We start from the raw sequence: 18,234 nt of genomic DNA on the forward strand, positions 1-18,234 counted from the left end.
CTTCAATGACTTACTTGTTATAACAGTAGAAGTGAAAAATAAATGATGTTACAGCTGATTAAGTAAATACATGTAAAATGCGCGACGTTGGTGTTCTAGTGACCTTATAATGCGTCGCAACTGCTACATTTGGCAGTTCTAGGGTTAAGAAGAAACGAAGTTTAACCTGAAGAAAAAGAACTCAGGGAGATTGGTACACCAATGGTTCATTTGTACAAGAAAAATAGAAAACCCATCCCCGCTGGATGAAGGAGATGCACAAAGACATGAGGGTAAATGATATAAGACCAGAGGGGATCATCTTTAGGAAGACAATTGCGGGGTTGAGGGAAGATCCAGAGAAGGAACCTGATAAACCGCGGAACATCTCGGTGGAAGAACGGCTGAAAACAAGGTTGCAATGCAAACAAAAAAGGTGTAAGCGTAAAAAAGAGGGGCAGGCAGTTTGTGTAATAGTGAGTTTGCATCCGGGAGATAGTGGGTTCGAAACCCACTGTCGGCAGCCCTGAAGACGGTTTTCCGTGGTTTCCCATTTTCACACCAGTCCTTAATTAAGGCCACGGCCGCTTCCTTCCAACTCCTAGGCCTTTTCTATACCATCGTCGCCATAAGACCTATCTGTGTCGGTGCGACGTAAAGCCACTAGCAAAAAAAAATTGTTCACAGTTGGCTGTATGTATGTATGTTTAGTCCTCAGCCCGAAGGCTGGTTGGATCCTCAACAGCTCCACCATCAGCTGTCATAGATGGCCTAGGCATCACTGAAGAGGTGTACTAGGGAAATGAGGAGTAAGGTAGATAAATAAATAAATAAATAAATAAATAAATAAATAAATAAATAAATAAATAAATAAAATAAATAAATAATAACTATTTAGCATTTGCTGACGGTGTCGTGCTGTCATCAGAGAACATAAAGTCGGGTATCCTGCAAGTTAACGTCTTGGAAGAGATAGCAGGGGAAATTCGCTTGTAAATATCGTTTGAAAAGACGAAATTAATAACCAACACTGAAGAAGCCCAGAAACGCATTATGAAAATAAATAAAGCTAATTATTTCAATTACCTTGGTGAAACCATACAACCTAACGGAGTCGATAAAGATGAAACCGGTAGCAGAGCGAGAAAATGGAGCTTGCGTTCCACCTTACGAAGAACACATACAAGAAGAAAGCATCTCGCTGAAGACCAAGCTACGACATTATTAGGCAGTGATCCAACCAGCGTGACTATACGGTTCAGAATGTCCAGGATAAACAACTAGAAAAGACATAGGAGAAATCGAGAAGAAAGAAAGAAAAATTCCCGGACCCAATCAATGTGCTGACAGATGATGATGATGATGATAAGAAGAAGAAGAAGAAGAAGAAGAAGAAGAAGAAGAAGAAGAAGAAGATGATGAAGAAGAATGTTACTGGCTTTATGTTCCACTAACTACTTTTTCGGTTTTCAGAGACGTCGAGGTGCCGGAATTTTGTTCCGCAGGAGTTCTCTTATGTGCCAGTAAATCTACCGACACGAAGCTGACGTATTTGAGCACCTTCAAATACCACCTGACTGAGCTAGGATCGAACCTGCCAAGTTGGGAACTGAAGGCCGGCGCCGCATTCATCTGAGCCACTCAGCCCGACACAAAATATGCGTCAGGATATCAAACGTGCTACTAAAATGAAGGATTAGGTTATTTGGACATATTTCGGGAATGAGCGACGATGACTGAATGAATACTCTTCTCTCCCAGACACGGATGACCGTCAACGGGGGAGAGGGTATTAATATACTGTAATCATGATTAATGCGTGCAGTTAGTTTTTACATTGCACAATATTAAAGATAACCCAGTTGAGAAAAATATTACAACATTATTTAAATATGCACTATTTCCCATTTACTTGGATGTAAATTTAATTAATGATTATATATACTTACGTTATAGGGTCTAGGAAACCTCCTCATACACCTTATTCCTGCTAGCTACAAGAATCGTCTGTTTTCACTCCCTTTTGATTTCTCTTCCCACATTCCTCTCTATTACATAGCTTTGCTGTTCTCCCTAGTGTCTTCCTTTCTGTGTTCAATAACTTTACAGTACTGTAAAGTTCAGGTTCATTTTCTATTTCACCTATCTCCTTCGCATCTACATATTTCTCTCTGATCTTTCTTGCTTCCTTACATTCCTTTTTGTAGCTGAGCCACTTCCATATCTTTACTGCGTAATTTGCACCAATTTTCCGAATGAGCGATGGGAGGCTCACTGAAATGATTTTCAATCATTTTTAACACACTCAAAAGAAAAGGCAAGTCATTTGAAAGACAGAATTACCTGCGAGAAATGATGATCATAGAAAAAGACAACCACAACACAGCCATATTCAGAAACAAGGTACAGAGATCCGAAGGTTCCGGAACTAGAAACAGCGATCAAGAAGAAACAACATTGCACAGATGGAAAGAAAGAAGCTGCAAGCATGAAATTGATGGAATATTGGCACCGAAGGAAATTGAAATTATAAACAGTTACTCACCCTCCTTGATCCATAGTCGGCCAAAATAGACCCAAAGATAATATTACTTGTTAGAAGTAGAAGGAAGTTAAGAGAAATTCTAAGGAAAGAAGAGGATAGCATATGGTGTGCATTAAGAACTCACCGTAAGGAAGCCAGGAATACTAACCGGTTAACCGATGGTTTGACACCCTAAATGGACCCTCCGGATCAGAGTATTCACGCGCCCGTCTGCCCTAATCGCCTCATCACTTGTTGTGGATGAGCCTGGCCTCCCAGATCGACCGGCGTCTTGTGTCAAAACGCGACCCGTACCATCCACAACGGTGGTTTTCGACAGACATGCTGCCCCATACACAGTCTTCATTCTCCGATGGATATCCACCAGTGTTTCTCCTTCGGCAGCCAAGAACAGAATAAGTACGTTGGTCCTCTATGCACGCATTTGGTAAAAACGTCGCCATAATTCACGTAGCCACATTTAACGCACGCACCTCGACACTGTGGCGTGGTAAGTCAATGTGGGGTGCCAATAAATATTTTATTCATACCAGTGGCTAAAGGAACGAAAACCTTAGCATAGAAAATGAGATGGTCGACCCACAACAACAACAAAGATCGGCAAAAGATAATCATTGGGACACCACAACGCTCAAGGTAAACCAAAGTTATTTCACTGGTGGTGACTTGTCGGACCACGGAAAGACTTCCGCCCAATGCCAAGAGCAAGGTTCGACAGGGAAAACTAGAATCAACACCTATATAAGTACACAAACACTTTAATTAAGAAACAAAGCCACTAAATCTTTATATAAACAATGATTTAAGGCCACCCTTACAATCTTCATTTTGCACCCAAAGGAGGGCAGGAGAGTTATAGCGCATCGGAGGACAAGAATTTTTAGAACTCAATATCCGAAAGGAAGAAAAGGAAAGAAAAAGGAAGCGGAGTAAGGAGGGAAGAAGAGAAAAAAAGGAATGAAGAGGGGGGGGGGGGAATCCTTCCAGGCTGCTTAGACGCTATCACGTTGGCAATGTAAACGACCACTCGGGTCAGTGAAAAGTTCAAGGTGTGGCAACACTACTCTCACTTGTCCAAGCACAGTTTATTCTGGCGTATGAGGTCGATAAAGGTTCCAGTCTGAAGGACTTAGTTAGAATAGAAACCATGAAACCCCTAAATAATTTAACATTCAAAGTTCAAATCTTGATATTGAGCGCGAAAGATATAAAAGGTTGTAACTTTTGCTCACCCAGTCTGTTGGTAAATCAATGCAGCAATTCACAAATAAAAGTAGGTAAAACGTCGCAACGGACCAGCCGTTGGCGAACAGTTCCGCTCTCTCCACTCGAGTTGTTTTCCAACTGAATGTCTGACCGTCGAGAGTAAGGAATAGCTTGCTTTTATAGGTGGTGAACATATCCGAGAAGTTACTCGATGAAAAATACGTAGGTGTGACGTCACAACGAGGAAGCAGCATCAGTGCCAGAGAGCAGGGCAGTTAGTGAACAGCTGGGCGAGCAAGCAGATGAATGCGACAGAAGGCAGAAGGTAAGACGTAGTAGAGCGGTCGTAACAACACGACACGGCTCCCACATTCATCCATTTTCCTACATGCCCGTGCTTTTATACTATCATCGGAGTCTTGCTACGTTGCATGTCCGCTGCAGCAACGCTCTCAAACGGCAACTTTCTGATCACGTCTTATAGTACGGTACTGTATTCGAGAAGGACTAACTCCAGAAAACTGTTCATGGTTAAACATAAACTCAGTATTTAAGTGTTATGGTATACTTTGTCAGATTAAAGAGGAAGTACATATACATAAAAGTAATTACTAATAATTAGCCAACAGCCTTAACCGTGTTGAAACAGCGGATCCCGTGAGATCTCCGAAGTTAAGCAACATTGGCCGTGGTCAACATTTGGATGGGTTGCTACGCGCCATTGGTGGCAATGAAGGAGTGGAAGAGAAATGGCCACCGTACCGTTAGTAAACTCCGGCTCAGGCACACCTCTGCGGAGGAATGGACCTGCCTTCGGGCAGAATACAACCTTACCTTACTTTACTAATAATTGGAGATGTAGTAATTGATGTCCTGTGAATTTCTTGTTTCTGAAGCTAGAAGTCTTTTTTTCTAAACATTTCTGAATTATTATTATTCTTATTAATAGATTTGAAAATAAATTTCGTAAAGAGATGTTTAATTTAAAAGATAAAGTGGATGCATTTCCTCGTTGCGCCTATGATAAGACTAATTATATTACGTCTACGTAACTTGGTATAATTCCGTGTTGTTTTATAGCCTTTGTATGTGTGTGTGTACATTATACATATTCATACGCACCTGTGTTGGTTTGTTAAAGTGAAAATGTTCCCTCCGACTCTATCTGCCTTGTCTGCCCATCTGGACTATGTTCCACAGCTGTCCTTGCTAGTTACACAGATCAGCTGATAAATATTTTAACCAAACTTGCTCTCTATCATACGAATGCGAATTCTTCCCTCTTTAACTACTAAATCAATCCCGACTTCATTCACAGATTTACATAATGAAGCGTGTTTGTCTATGCGGGGAACATATGTTCGTCTCTTTTCAAAACACATAGGTATGTACAATGAGAGAAAGCATTTGTGTCTGGTGTAACTGGAAGGCATTCCTAACGAACCTTAAACAGCCTGTTTTAAAAATGCCTGCGCCAAACACACTATTCATGACTTTGTTTTAAGTACAAATGAATCCACTCATTCTTATTCTGTCGGTTGCCAGTTTCCAATACATGATTGGACATTCTTACTACTTTGATTACGAACTTGAACTAGAAATCAAATGCCGATATCGTGATTGCAAAGAAGAGCATTAATTGAACAAATCTGGAGGTCAGAAGCACGCGGTAACGGAAGGAAAGACGCGTACCTTATTTAAAAATATAAAGTACCTGTTACTTTATGACATGGTAACAGTGAGGGAAGAAAAGTTCAGTAAAAAGTAAATGGGTTGAATTGCAGTTACTTGAGAATTATTTTACTCAGTTAAAATTAAACAGTTCTCTGCAATAAACTTTTCCCCTTTTTCCGAATTTGGCCAAAGATGGACCGCATGGCCTTTCTTCTCTTCTCTTCTCTTCTCTTCTCTTCTCTTCTCTTCTCTTCTCTTCTCTTCTCTTCTCTTCTCTTCTCTTCTCTTCGCATGGAAATATTAGAATGCTCATTTAATGATTGATTTAATTATTTGTTCAAAGTTGGCTGACCTTAGAGACCTATCAACGTATCCTGATTCACTGGTAGATAATGCCAGGGAGAATAAAACAACAATTAAGAAAATTGATCCAGTAGAAGGGACGGACGGATTTTCCAAGGTGTTCTAGTAAACTCTTTTAATATACAGAGTAGTAGTAGTAGTAGTAGTAGTAGTAGTATTCTTCAATTCTAGGAAAATGAACTGTTTATATATCGTTCTAAAACGGTGAAATATTGAAACTCACTGAAATATTAAGACTGCCCAAGATACTTTACGTCATCGCTCCAAACACAGACATATATGTCGTGCACTTGGTCGGCGAGTTCATTGCTATTTTCACCACACCGCCCCAGTGCTTGTAATTGCACGAATCAGGGCTAGAGCTTGCGTTGCGGTCAGGTCTTGTCGACCAGGCCAAATGCTCCGCTGTTAATTACAAGTGTGTATTGACGGTTCGAACCACCAAATACGTGGCGCTACAACACAGTGGCTTGCATTTCAAATTATACTGATCTCCACTACGCTTTAACCTCGCATCTCATATAAATAGGAAACATATACACAGAGCGGAGAGTTTACCGGCAGAACAGAAATTTGTTAACATCGAGCATAGGATGCAGTCCTCTCTTTAAGTGTAGCAGGACCACACATAGAGGCTGTACGGAAAGTTATGTCCACGATATGCACCATGTGACAAATGAATGAAAATGTTGATGAATATTTTAGTAGTAATTGTCGAACAACTTTAACTCGTTACATGCCTCGCATCTAATGTTTGGATAATTATGAGTATATTTCCATCCATACTTAAGGCTAAAAATTACATACCAACATCAAACTGATATAATTTAGATGATTTCAAATATGCTAGAAATGGAGAGTTTATAAGTGAAGTTCTCATAATTACTTTAACTCCGTATAGGACGTCTCAAAGCAAGTAATCAACGATAATAATAACAATAATATTAATAAGGTGGAAATGGCCTAAAACCTCACCATAGAACACTATACCAAACGGTCAATATCTTTCAAATCCAAGCTTAGACATTACTGTACAGTAATTAGACCTGAAATTGTAAGCCAAAGAAAGGAAGATTCTAAGGAAGATCTTAGGCCCAGAAAAGGAAAATTGGAGAATATAGGAGAAGGAACAATCATCAACTAAATCTGTGTATGGAGAAAATAATAGACATTGTTAGGAAAAGAAGGATGTCTTTCTAGTCACTTAAGACGAATCAGACTAGAAATATTGTCCACTCAAATATTTGCCTACTTTCTTAATAAGAAAACTAAAGGAGTCTGATTGACCGAGGATTTATAAGAATTCGGGATCTTACTTGATGACATCATGCAACGTGACCCTTAAAGAAGAAACTTGAAGGTCTAACGAGTCTTCGAACAGAACCTAAAATGGAGACAGGCAAGTCGTTGACCGAAGGACGGAGTGAAGCTCACAGAAGAAGGATGCGGGAGTACTGGGCGAGTGTCAAAGCTCAAGACAGAAAACAGTTGAAATAGCGTGGTACATAGCTGACCGGAACGAAAACGGAAGTAGAAGAAAAATGCAAGAATTTCATAATCTCTGATACTTAATAGGAAAGGGGAAATGGAAGGAATGGAGAACAAAGGAATAAAACCCTTAATAAAGAAAAAGGAAAGGACGTTGTATGTAGGAAGATAAAAAATGAAGATGTATACAGACAGCCAGAGAAGAGTGCAGATACAATGCACAAGAGAAGATATGGGCACCTCGCAAGAATGAGTGGGAACACACTGATAAAGTTTATCTTCCTACATAACGAAGAAAAATGTGACCTCAAAATGGGTTGAGGAAGCAAGAAAGGATATGGAGAAAGTTAGGATCAATCCGAAATATATTTGAAATAAAAATGTGTTTCCAATTAAAATTCATAAGTTCTAGGGCTTCCAGGAAAACCAAAGTGAAAGGCCTATATCTGTTGCTCGGAGAAAAGGAGGAAAAATCTTAGAAAAGAATGAAAAAATTCTAAGAAAGAAAAAACTATCCTGCAAACCAGTTGTTTTTCCAAGGTCCACAGTAGGCCAAAGTCGAAATAATAATAATAATAATAATAATAATAATAATAATAATAATAATAATAATAATAATAATAATAATACGAGGGTTGGGCCAAACGTCATGGCCACTATTTTTTCTTGAAGATACCAGTCCGGTTGGATAATGTGACATATTGACATATACAGATGAAAGGACACGGTGTCAACTACCACGATTAGGAAGAAACGTATATCATTCTTTGGACATCATCTCCAAACACCTGACACCATAAATAGCAGAAGAATAACTGAAAAATTATGGAACAGCAAGACCAAGATTAAATGGTGTACGGGAATTAAGGACGATATTAAAGAACTGCAAATAGCAATACATGATGTTAGAGACATAGCGGACAAAATTGAGATACTTCAAGGCATATTCACACACACAAGGCTACAGATCAATAAAATGTCTAATGGGAGGGTGTTTTCAATTGAAGAAAGGAAAGAAACATCTCTCAGAATGAAGAAATGCTGGGCTGATAGGATATCAAGAATTCCTTTGTATCATTGACTAGCGTCGTCCAATGTAGGTCATACAATGTAAATTAGTTATTATTATCATTATTATTATTATTATTATTATTATTATTATTATTATTATTATTATTGTCCTCCTCTGTGGTGTAATGGTTAGCGTGATTAGCTGAAACGAAATCTGAAAAGTGGTACGAGGGAAGCGTCCGTTAACTCAGCCTCGGGAGGTCAACTGAGTAGAAGGGGGTTCGATTCCCTCCTCAGCCATTCTCAAAGTGCCTTTCCGTGGTTCCCACTTTTCTTTCAGGCAAATGCTGGGATGATATCTAACTAAAGGCCACGGCCGCTTCTTTCCCTCATCCTTGTCCATCCCTTCCGTTCTGCTCATCCCCCCACGAGGCCCCCGTTCAGCATAGAAGGTGAGAACGCGTGGGCGAGGTACTGGTTCTCCTCCCCCGCTGTCTCTCTCTATCCCAAGTCTCACGCTCCAAGACACTGTCCTTGAGGCAGTGGAGGTTGGATCCCTCGCTGAGTCCTAGGGTAAACCAATCCTGGAGGGTAAACGGATTTAAAAAATAAATTACTATTATTAGTATTATCATAATCAAACAACCTCCAGTAATTTGAACTCAATTGAACGTAACTGCACTGAAATTAATTTATTACAATTTTTCACAAAGGCTAACGAGCTACTTATGTAGTGTCTACAACAAGTACAACATTCAGTTATTTCGAAATAAAGCGAAGAATAACTACAATCGTAAACATATTTTAACAAAATATAAAACAAACCTGATTTAATTAACCATGATAAATATCAACACAAAAGATTTCATTTTCAGAATTTACATAATTATTAAGCAATTTAAAGTTAGTTAATCCCAAGTATTAAAATTATTACGGGCTCTGAAATAGGTTTGCAGTAAATGAAATGGCGTATGGCTTTTAGTGCCGGGAGTGTCCGAGGACATGTTCGGCTCGCCAGATGCAGGTCTTTTGATTTGACACCCGTAGGTGACCTGCGCGTCGTGATGAGGATGAAATGATGATGAAGACGACACATACACCCAGCCCCCGTGCCAGCGAAATTAACCAATTAAGGTTAAAATTCCCGACCCTGCCGGGAATCGAACCCGGGACCCCTGTGACCAAAGGCCAGCACGCTAAACATTTAGCCATGGAGCCGGACAGGTTTGCAGTAATAAACCACGTTGATAATTGAAGAAGACGACGTAATCTTATTTTTTTGTTTTATTTATTGGTTAAAATATTCTGGCTGTTTGGTAAGACACTAAAATATTGTAAAATGTTATAAATATTTTATCCAATTTGGAATTTCGTCGTAGCTGGAATTTCTGTGGACGTTCATCTGTCTACTCGGTCAATGAAATCCGTATTTCTTTCCAGAATACTTTCTTTGAGCCTTGCGACCAAGAATTTCGCTGTATATTTTATCGAATATATATATCACCGCGAATTTCTGCATTTGAAATTCTAGCTGGATAATTGCACTTCAAAGAGACCAGAAAAGAAAATCTGTAGCTAGCGCTATCGGTGACAGGTGAGCCAGAATGCCAAGGACGATGTATTAAGAAAAGCGGAATAAATTGGCGTTCCCCTCAATAACTCGCAATTAACAGTGAGAAAATCACAAAGAATCTACGTTAAAAATTACGGGAGAGAGATAAATGGCAAGCTTATTCGCAACAGATGATGACTAGAACGGGGATGTTTGGCTACACTGTGTAAGAGCGGGTTAGACACTTCCTTCCAGCCAAATTAGTTTGCGTTTTAATCTATTAGTGTCTAAACGTCCTGGATCTAATGATGATCTAACTTAGTGATTGTGGCAATGGTAACACATTTACGCGTTATTGTAGGGGAATGGACTGATTCCTGAAGGTGCAGATGGCCGGCGTAGAGATCACCACTTTAATAAATCTAATGCGACGTTTCGTACAGTATCAGCCACGCCTCCAAGGGACTGTACAAAGATAGTATTGCTATGAGGTAGAAGTACTCCGTGAAAATACAGACTGCATATTTTACGTCCGTCTCCTTGGTTAAATGGTCAGCGAACTGGCCTTCAGCTTCGAGCACCACGGGTAAGATTCCCGGCCAAGCGTACGATTTTGACTGTAAATTGTTTCGAAGTCTCTGTGTCTTTTCTCATTCTAAATCAAATATCTTCTTCTAAATATATCACATCACATTAGCAACAACTAAGCAACACGCAAATGGAAACACATCCTTCCTCATGGGGTTGACGTCAGGAAGGGCATCCAGACGCAAAATTGAGCCAAATAAACATCAAGTTCCTACTCCATGAAACAGGGAAGAACTCCAGGATTGAGAATAGCAAGAAGTCATACTACATAATTTAAATGTTAATCACAATCTATGATGAGATTGGATGAATGAGGTTAACGAAGCTCCTTTGTGGAGGTGATCGACCTTACTGCCCTTTTCGTTCCATCATGGCTACTTTACGCCCGCTCTTCAGTAGCATTAACAACGCACCAGTTACACAGACGACTGCATCAGTAAGTATTTTCTTTCTTCAAGATCCGCTTGGTCGCGTCTCGCATCGCTCCACTGGCGCCTGACATGGTACAATCAAAGAGCAAGACGGAGCCCACACGCAAAACAAACTTCACAAAATAAGTGTGTATTCTGATACAAACCTTTGTGAATGACTTTCATTCTCAATGAAGGCCAATTTCACTTTAAATTTACGTACCATTTCCACCTCAAATACATATGAATACACAAACATAAACGTAGAAAACTAATAAGTTTTTTTAAATGTTTAAAAACCTTCCTACATAATTTGTAGGAAGCCATGATAGGGAAAAAGTATGTTTTTAGAAATAAGTAGTTTAAAAGACGTAGAAATAGATTAATATGTTAACAAACCGATCCTCTTAAAACAATAATCACCACCACTTCATAATCACCTGTAGCATACAATACCACTTCACAGAAACGTTTTATAGTTTTCCGATATACTCCGGAGTCAGACTATTTCATTTAACCTGTACTCGCTTATGCAGGGCTCTAGAAGCACATTGACTGGAGGAAGGTACTACTCCAGCATTTGCCTTTCGCTGAGAAAACAATGGGTTTCCAACGGGAAATATGAACACAGTCGCCAGTTAGGTATGGCGTTGTTTTACAGTGAATTTCACATGGAAATCATGTGAAGATTTGCTAAATTCTAGTCATATTGGCCAGTGAAGAAATGGGGGTGTACTTATCAATTTATATGCTCCCATTATAATATGAATCTTACAATCCATTGAATTATTTCTGTTGTTACTGTTTATTTTACAATTATATACCGCAAAAGTATCAAAACATTCAGAGTAACAATTTACACCAAAATCTTCTTGTTAAGTGACCATCCTGAAACTTATGTGTCCTATGGACAATTCTCTTAGCAGGTATAAAACTTATGATATAGGATATGTTTCGTACTTATCGCGACCATCCATTCAATAATAATAATAATAATAATAATAATAATATTATTATTATTATTATTATTATTATTATTATTATTATTATTATTATTATTATTATTATTATTATTAAAACATTGCAATCAATAAACAAGAACGTCTTTGCGGATCAGAAATTTTAACTTTGAACAGGAAAGCAGCCATTGAAAACATTGCGAAAATCATAAGAAATATCCTAGGCCCAAAACTCGCAGAGGACAACACCGTCTCAGAGGAGCAGACAGAAAATCAAACAATACACATATATTCACAGTGACATTAGAAATCGCACTAAATATTCTATGGAAATATTAAAAGAATGGACCGGACAGACTTGCAAGGCAAATAATTGAATTCGATTAACACAGGATCGAACCCAAAACGGACACAATGAAATCGATTGGTGAAATAAAAAAACCGATCTGAAACAGACAGAAATTACACAAGCAGATGTCCAAAACAGGGTAATCTCCAGATCCGAAATTCACAAATGGGAAGTTGGCCAAGACGAAAGACCAACGAGGAAGACTGGAACTACCTGGTCTGAACACAGAAAGGAAGTCCACAATAAACGAATGAAAGATATATGGTAAAAATGAAGGCAAAAGCACGTCTATAAGTAATTTTCGTAGTCCTAATAGACTTGTTGGCAAATAAATAAATAATAAATATATATAAAACTAACGCAAATATAATAATAATAATAATAATAATAATAATAATAATAATAATAATATCGATACAATTTCGTAGAGGCTCCAGACGTGTCTCATATCGGACCTGTTATGCTGTTATTGTTATGCTGTAAATACAAGGATACCAGGAGGTTAAAGAGGAAATCTCGAAGTGTGCAATGCTGTTTAGTTAGTGAAGTAAAAAATATTGCAGAAAATTATTGACCATATTGCTTATTTAAGGTCGTCTTCTTCTGAAGTTACTCCTGAAACTTACGTGCCATGCTGGCTATGAACCATTCTCATGACAGATTAAAAAAAACTTAATATAGGATATGTTTGGTATTTATGGCGACCGCCCATTCGATCTGGAGTGAACAGCCACTCTGTCAATACGAGGTTATCGCCTGCAGGTATTTATCACTCGGAGCAGAGCGCAATTCAATATTCTTTGTGTTACGGCGACACCAAGCCCCACATATGATGTGAACATCAACGGCCCTCATTTCACCGCTGATAGTCCGAAGTAACGACCTAGTTCGCATAAAAAATAAAATATTCCAGACGAGATTCACAAGTTTACGTCTTTTATTATGATAATGATGATGATGATGATGATGATGATGATGGAAATTTACGAAAATTGTTGTTTTAAGGTGTCTAAATGGAAAATGCCATGATGATGATTGTGAAGGTGGTGGTGGTGAAAACGGATTAGAAAAGGAAGAATTATCAAACAGGTGCTCAATAGCCGAGCCACATCTTCACTGGATCAATGCAGTCGCAGTTCGAATCCTAGCATGAAGGACTTCTTAAAAGAAAAATCCCTTTAGTTCGGATTTGAATTCAAAGTGGAGGCCTCCTGACGAAGTTCACCATGTGGAAATGTATGTTTCTCTGCTTGAACACCATGCTTCAGATACACACAGCTCACTAAGTCGGGTGGCCGAAGGTAGGAGAGAATTTCAGTCCAAACTCCCGAAATGTTGGCAGCCTCTCCAACTCTAAATGAAAACATCTCGAAAAACTGGAATGACAGAAAACTTAACCCTCTACTGCCCAATGTGACTTTGAAGTCACACATCATTCTGTACACATTTTCTACTGTTAGAATGCAATTGAACCACTACTTCCCAGTGTAACTTTCAAGTTACAGTATGGCTGTGTGATTTTCAACTGTTTATAGTTTAATAGTTATATGCATAAGCCACCAGGAAGCGCCAAATGTATGGTTGGGAGCATTTCCCAGGCACATGGCGGATAGCTAGTTTTACAATTATGTTTTGTGTTATTACTAACAAATTATATGCATAAAAAATATAGAAACCAAAGGTAAGCATCTTGAATATTTTATGAGACTGTTATTTTATAAATTAGTCAATTTTCACATATAAGAACATTACTGCCCAGTGTGACCTGGAAGTCACAAACCTAATTTTTGAAAATCAAAAATGAAAATTCAATAAAAACTGCATTTATGTGTAGTTTACAACATATTTACTTAGTATATGGCAGAGAAAATTTTTTAAAACACAACAAAATAATTTGGGCAGTAGAGGGTTAAACAAACAGCGTAATTTTGTCATTGTAAAGGACCATTGTTACTTAGAAAACACGTTCATGGTACCCATCTTCGTGCTCGCCTTTGGAAACCCACTGCACACCAAGCCTTCTCGCGCCCTCTGCATTTGCTCTCCTGATCATTTCCACAAGATTATCTCTGGTATCAGGTAATGTTGTGTGAATTATGTCAGACATGTAACCCCCTCAAAAGAATTCATTTCAGGAATTAAGTTTAGCTCAGTCTATTGTAAATCGTGGTGTTAACTTATTGGAAATATTTATCTGAATTCGTAACCATTATTGTGCAACACTATTTGCAGTGGAATATTTAGTACATTTTTGGTATTTTTCTGAATGACGGCGTTTTAATTATGTTACGAAAAATTTAAAGGAATACTTTTAAGTTAATTTCCGCAAACTTAGTGTTTACTTAGCGTATGACTTTTAGTGCCTGGAGTGCCCGCGAATAAATTTGACTCAACTGGTGAATATATTTCTATTTGATCCTATATTCTTGCTTCTTAATAATTATTTTACACTATCCGCATGTCATTTTTCTTTGTTTCCTGTTTTAATATACCTACTACTGTGTTAATTCTTCTTCAGTTAGCGTAAATTGTCCTGTCTCGTGAAATTTCTCGCTCCGATATTGTTTCTTGTGATAGTTGGTTTTCATGTAATATTTTGTTCTGTTGTTGTTGTTGTTGTTGTTGTTGTTGTTGTTGTTGTTGTTAAGTAGCAAATGTTTTAAATTTACCTCGTTATTTGCTGGGGCTCTACCTTAATTAAGGTCACGGCCGCTTCCTTCCCAGTAATAGCCCTTTCCTATCCCACCGTTGCCATGAGACTTATGTGTGTCTGCGCAACGTAAAGCAACTCGTAAAAATATAGATCGTTGAGATACTGGTATAGATAAGCATTGCCAAAAGGTATTTTCGAATTATTATTTATTCGTTAATAATAATAATAATAATAATATATCCACGAACTCATCGCTACCATAACGTCCCTGTTCCATTGAATAACAAAAAATGCAAAAGGATTATTTACTAACACTCTACTATGAGTGAAATCATAAAGTCAACAAATAGCACTCCCCTAGTGCACACAGTCCTTTAAGCCCCGTCTAATGAGTCGTAGAAAAGCTCACTTGCTCCTAATATGAACTTGGAACATTATTTGCTCTTAGTGAGAATAGGCCGTCCCGCTGCACAGATAAAGTAAAGAGGTTGCAGACACATCGGGAGATCGGACTGAAATCTTTCGCTCTTCATTAATTGTTACTTGTTGTCACTCAACGTACTGAGTTGTATGTAAGTTACGTGGAGCACCTGAAACAAGTCGCATGCTATATATGTAACTACACTTGTTGCACTTTTTTAGATGAGTTTCTTCAATACGAATAAATATGTTTCAATTATGAATGACAGACTAGAAGAGAGACAGAAAGATCTGGATAATAATTACATGAAAGTTGCTACTGAAAAGAGAAACAGGAGTCTGTCCTCGAACGAAAGGTTTCTATGGTTAGTGAAGGAAGATGTGAGAGTTCATAAATGTTAAAGAAAAGAGGGAAATGTTAGCATATTTAGGATACGTCAGTATTGTACCTGGTAGACATTTGATCATCAGTCCATTGACTGGTTTGATATAGCTTCAATGCCACCTAATATTGTTATAACCTCTTCACGAATACGAAACTACTGCATTCTGCAATAGCATTAATTTGAAAATATTTCTCCAATGCACGGAAAAGATGAAAATCATGGATATGTTTTTCTGCTTAGAAGATGAGAGCGGGTGTTTGTATCGACAAACTATGCTTTACCGTGTAGTATGAGTGTCTGTAAAGCATACTAGATACCAGCAGTTTACAGGTTCAGCTACGTATTTTTAACGAAGAAATGAGCTTGGGTTCTTATAGCATTGTATATAATATTATGCTACTGACCTAATATACCAGATCATGAAGACTGATTGCCTTCGGTGATTTTTTCCGGTGTAAGAGGCTTTGATGTGTTCTAGGAGAAACGCCAGTTAAAGATTACGGAAACTTGTTTAAAATACGGCGTCATTTGTACCTTCTGTATACAGAAGACAGTGTTCTGGCACACGGACACGGTAATAACGTGAGGAAGATGAAGTAAGTCTTAGTACAGACAGATGACGAACACAGGTTGCCTGGTTACTGCGGTGTCGGTCTTCTGTCCACGCTAAGTCCAAATACTAAAACCACGTCCATGCTAATAATACGGTCCCACATTCCCAGACACTTAGCGTTAAACTATAGTATTACTGACCAAGGGACAATATCTTTTTTTTTTTTTTTGCTAGTTGCTTTACGTCGCACCTACACAGATAGGGAAGGCTAGGAGTGGGAAGGAAGCGGCCGTGGCCTTAATTAAGGTACAGCCCCAGCATTTGCCTGGTGTGAAAATGGGAAACCACAGAAAACCATTTTCAGGGCTGCCGACAGTGGGGTTCGAACCTACTATCTCCCGAATACTGGATACTGGCCGCACTTAAGCGACTGCAGCTATCGAGCTCGGTAGGACAGATTCTAAAGCACAATACTGACTCGATGATGCTTATAGTCGAAACGGGTCCAAAATCCAGGTACTTATCGCTAGGAAAATAGAACCATGCTATGTGTCATGTTGCGGTACTATTCAAAAGTAGCGTAGACTCGCGGCATTCCACACAGTATGGTACTACTCACAGGTAATGGAATTCGCACATGTAGCACAGACCTATGGTGTTTCGCACACCACGGCGCTACTTACAGGCAACGCAAACCTATGGCGTTCCTCACATAAATGGACTTAACACAGGGACCCGCACTATGCCGTGGTGTTCCTCACAGAGTGGGTACTAGGCATAAGCAGGGCACAACCATGGTGTCGCTAATCCCATGGTATTGCTTATTTAGGGGTGCGAATCACAGGTCCTGTAAAAGCCGCCAGCGCACTCTGTTGCTACTAATCACAAATCTATTGTGTACCTAAAATAGTGGTACTACGCGCAAGTACTGTATAAGCGACCTATGGTGTTCGCCGCGTGGTGGTACTAACTACAAGTAGTACCATGTTTCTAATTTTATCACCCCTTTGTCGCCTCTTTGAGTTGCCTCTGATGACAGGCAGGGGATACCGTGGGTATATTCTTCGTCTGCGTCCCCCACGCATAGGGGGCGGTATGTTTGGTCCGTGAGAGGTATTTTATTTCCCTCAAGTCCGCCGGCAATCCGGTTAGGACCCCCATCCGCCACCTGGGACGCGCCACGTGGGAGTATCACCTCTCCCCCTGCTACGCCAGTGTAGTAGGTTCGTAGGAGAGTCACTCTAACGTGGCAGCAAAATAAGGGTAGCTTTCTATGGCCATCCGGCAAGATTGTCTTCCACCAGACTAACTACATTCCGGGGAAACAAGAAAGTCCGTACCACCTGCCTGTCGGAGACTGAGAAGGGCGAAAAAAATGGGACTGACAGATTTACAAAACAGACAGGCTCCGAGACATATCCTCAAGAAATTAAATAGTTTTCAGGGAAAATCTCTGAAGGAGATGGGTACCCTATCATCTGAGGATAGAAACGAGCTACACAGGGAAGAGGTGAGCCAGTACTGGACAAAATCCAAAACCCAGCTGTTGAGCAAGCATGGTCCCAAGTTCTATAAGCTCATTTGGGTAAAGATTAGTGTTGTTGTTGTTGTTGTTGTTGTTGTTGTTGTTGTTGTTGTTGTTGTTGTTGTTGTTGTTGTTGTTGTTGTTGTTGTTGTTGTTGTTGTTGTTGTTGTTGTTGTTGTTGTTGTTGTTGTTGTTGTTGTTGTTGTTGTTGTTGTTGTTGTTGTTTGAGTTATCAATCCATAGACCGGTTTTATGCAGTACTCCATGCTACCCTATCCCGTGATCAAACTTTTCATCTCTACGTAAATGATACACCCAACATCTGCTCTAATCTGCTTGTCATATTCATATCTTGGTCTACTCCTACCGTTCATACCGCCTACACTAACGTGGCAGAAAAATAAGAGTAGCTTTCTATGGCCATGTGGCAAGATTGTCTTCTCTCAAAAACCAACTGAACAAGTCCTAGGTTTTTTAAGATGTGTCCCTCTTTCTATCTTCTTCTCCTCAAATTTAGCCGAATCCTCTTCCCAGTTCGATTCTGTATATCTTCATTCGTGATTCGATCTACCC

This window comes from Anabrus simplex, chromosome 9, assembly GCF_040414725.1.
Source record: "Anabrus simplex isolate iqAnaSimp1 chromosome 9, ASM4041472v1, whole genome shotgun sequence".
NCBI lineage: Eukaryota > Metazoa > Arthropoda > Insecta > Orthoptera > Tettigoniidae > Anabrus > Anabrus simplex.